At 35.6% G+C, this 3,867-nt stretch overlaps 1 pseudogene; it reads right to left on the bottom strand.

The window, feature by feature from the left end:
- Nucleotides 1-2,138: 2,138 nt before the first annotated feature.
- LOC128247090 (large ribosomal subunit protein eL31 pseudogene) lies at nt 2,139-2,602 on the bottom strand (annotated as a pseudogene).
- Between the last annotated feature and the right edge of the window lie 1,265 nt (nt 2,603-3,867).

The following is a 3,867-nucleotide window of genomic DNA, read 5'->3' as shown; positions in this document are numbered from 1 at the left end:
TCTTTACAGCCTAATGGCTAAATAAGAATTTCTGATTTCTTTACACAGTTCTTTGCACTTTTATTGAACTCTGCAAAGTGTTTTATGCTGCAAGGATTGGGTCGGAGTAGGGCAGACAACGCAGTGATCCATAGTTTGTGGGCCGCTTCACATTCACAGGTGTCTGACCAATCTCGTAACGTCATCTGGCCGAAGCGACTTTTGACCGTCCAGTTCTCGTGGTGTTGAGTGTCTTAGACTGAGATAGCGGGGAGGCAATCAGCAAGGGAGTTTCTTATGTCAATTATTTATACATAAATAAATGTAGGTGTGTGTGTATGTGCATACACACACACATGATACTATTAGTAAATATATACATATATATGTGTGTTTATTTATATAAATGTAATGTGTATATGTATATATATATATATATATATATACATATATATATATGTATATATATATAAGCATATATAGACAATCTTATACACACACACAAATATATATCACTCTATATACATCTATACACTGCGCCCAACCGCTGCTACCACCGCCACCTCCACCACCGCCATCACCACCACCACCACACAGCTACTCTTTAGCACAAGTTGTTTAACGGACGCTCTACAGTATTTGGCACGTGTTAAACAGCGGAGTATCGCAAACGCTTCACAAACTCCTTCTTCCTACCCATCCCACGCCTCCAACACACTTACTCTAGACAGCTTCTCAAGTGTACTTGAATTACGAAGTGGGCAGAGAAAAACGATAGCTTCGCAAGCGCTGAGATACATTTGAAATTAAATAACAACAAAAACTAAAAACAAACTTGCAATAACTACAGAGTCTAAGTAGAGAGCGAAGCAAGAAAATAAAGAGAGAGAGAGAGAGAGAGAGAGAGAGAGAGAGAGAGAGAGAGAGAGAGAGAGAGTGAGGTGAGTGGAGAAGCGTTTGTTATTAATGGCAGTGATTGGGAAAAGTATTGCTTACGTCATAACTAATAAATATTTAATTACTTTCACAGAGTTGTAGTGACGTTGTCAAGATGGCCGCCAAAAAAGTCAACGTTTCGTTGTTAGACATCTTTTCGTGTTAACGTAAATTTTCAATTTGTAGGTATGTGTCTTTGTGTGTGTAACTATGTATATATATATATATATATATATATATATATATATATATATATATATATATATATATATATATATATATACATATATATGTATGTATGTATGTATGTGTGTATATATGTATATATACATGTATATATATGTATATGTATATACATATATGTTTATATATATACATACATATATGTGTATATATATATATATACATATATATATATATATATATATATATATACACTTATGTGTATCAATATATACCTATACATATGCATATATGTTTGCGAATGTATGTATGCATATGCATGTGTGTGTGTGTGCGTGCGTGTGTGTGTCTGTGTGAGTGTGTCTATATATGCATGTATGTATCTATACTATAATGGAGAAAGCTGTTTATTAATTAGTTGTCTAACAATTACCAAGAGTACTAAAAGAAAGCAATTCTTAAACGCCTGACCGTCAGGAAATATTTTTACAAATTCATGTTCTCAGAAATTGCCTATCATTTCGATTTCTGAAGTTTATTGAATTTTTTAACTCCAAATCCTCGCAAATTTAAATATTCATTGCATTCACTGCGTTCAGTTCTTCATAAATTTAAATATTCATTGCATTCACTGCGGAGTAGATTTTAATGTTTAATAATAAACACTATTAATTCGCTGCAGGCAACATTTTACGTTTCTTATTTGCAACAGTCTCTCATTCTCTCATTTAATAAAAGCTATATAACTTTGATACGAGGCACAATTTCAAGAATATTATCAGTTTCCGGATTTTGCTGAATGAATATTTTTGATAAAATGAAAATTCTTTAATATACCGGTATAATTTTTTGTTTTTTTAATGAAGAAGTGATTTTGTTGGTATGGCTACTTGGAACGCTATAAGTCTTACCATAATAACTATGTGATTGCTGCTATTTCTAGCATGCTAAACAAGATAGTCTTTAACGAGCTTTCATTTATATATAACATGTGACTGAAAAAGAAAATTATTATTATTCACAGGTGTGTCTATTTCCCTTAGTGATGTTAAACGAAGCCAAATTGGTTTATAAGGCCAATAGGGGAAATTGAGAGCCACGTGTTCGTTAACACGGATGGAGAAAAAAGTTCTTCATTCATTCTCTACATTCATTGTCTGAAGACCTTTGAAAGAAGCACATGGAACATGAGAGACAAGTGTGTAGAGTTTGTGTGGTGAACCTTCATCTTCATACGTCGGCGAGAAAGCTTAACACGAACGCGGAAAGGTACATGTCAGATGCCTTTAGACCAAATGTGTTTCTTCAGTTTTGTGTCAATACGAATGTCCTTGGTTCGCATCATCTTTTCAGCGAACAACTTGATCTTTCTTATGGTTTTTGGTGACTTTTTCTTCAGCTTCACGCCATAGACTTTCTTGTGTAGATGAATGGTACATTCCTGAGTAATAACATCATTCATAGAAGACTTCTTCCTCTCAAACTTCTGCTTCGCCAAAGATGGCGTATGTGTGTGTGCGCGTGCGTGTGTATGTATGTGTGTGTGTGTATGCGTGTGTGTGTGTGTGTCTGTGAGTGTGTGTGTGTGTGTGTATATGTATCTGTGTTTTGGATATTCTTTTATTCTTTTACTTTTCCAGTCATTAGACTGTGGTCGTGCTGGGGCACCGCCTTGAAGAATTTTAGTCGAATTAATCAGCCTCAGTATTATTGTAAGCCTAATACACATTACATCATTCTCTTTTTACCGAAGCGCTAGGTTACGGGGTTTTCAACACAGCAACACCAGTTGTCAAGTAGTAGAGGTTAACACAGACACAAAGACACGCTGACACACACACACATTTTCACGACGGGCTTCTTTCAGTTTCCGTCTACCAAATCTACTCATAAGGCTTCGGTTGGTCCGAGACTATAGTAGATGCCTGTCCAAGGTGTTACGCAGGGGGGATGAACCCGGAACAATGTGGTCATGAAGCCAACTTCTTACCATACATCCACGCATGCGCCAATATGTTTGCGTGCGTGAGTGTACACCTTTAAGTATTTTACTAGCTTTAGTTATCATATGCGTCTGTTTGCATGCATATATGTATATGGATATGTACACACGCATACACATATACACGTACACATGAGTGGGTGCTCACAATCATATACACAAATATACATATAAAGAAACATACAAGCACAGACACACACACACACACACACACACACACACACACACACACACTTATAAACATTAATGAAACTGGAGAAATCATTGGATTCCTTACAAAAATACATAAGCGGTCAGCAGCGATAGTTTGTGAAGTAAAATATCTGGAGATAATCTGTAAGTATATTAGAAGTCGTGAAGTAATATATTCATTGCTTACGATAAGACTGTTTCTTTGAGCCGGTCTCAGATGCCGTCTGAATGCTCTATCTTTCGATCTAACAAACTCTACAAAGACTTTTCCATATTATATTGAAGACATATACATTGTGAGGGTGAAAAGGTTGAAGAAATCGTGTTGCGCTGTTGTTTTTTTAGTGAGATTTGTTTTGTGAAACCAACCGGGTGTGAAACGAGTACGTTTAATGGTGGCTCCTGTTATTGTTTCTTGGACTCTATAGTGTTGTTTTTTGTTTTGTTTTCTGGGTTTTTTTTTTTACCAAATAAGCACCAGATAATTAACTACTCTACTCTATTTCTTGAAGGTTTAGGGGCCGAGTTAAAGTTTTCTCCATTGAATCGTAAATAGATTACTGCTTTCCAAAGAA

This window comes from Octopus bimaculoides, chromosome 2 (genome assembly GCF_046866305.1).
Source record: "Octopus bimaculoides isolate indiv1 chromosome 2, ASM4686630v1, whole genome shotgun sequence".
Classification (NCBI taxonomy): domain Eukaryota; kingdom Metazoa; phylum Mollusca; class Cephalopoda; order Octopoda; family Octopodidae; genus Octopus; species Octopus bimaculoides.
The sequence above is the reverse complement of the archived record's forward strand: the minus strand, read 5'-3'. Positions and strand labels throughout refer to the sequence as shown.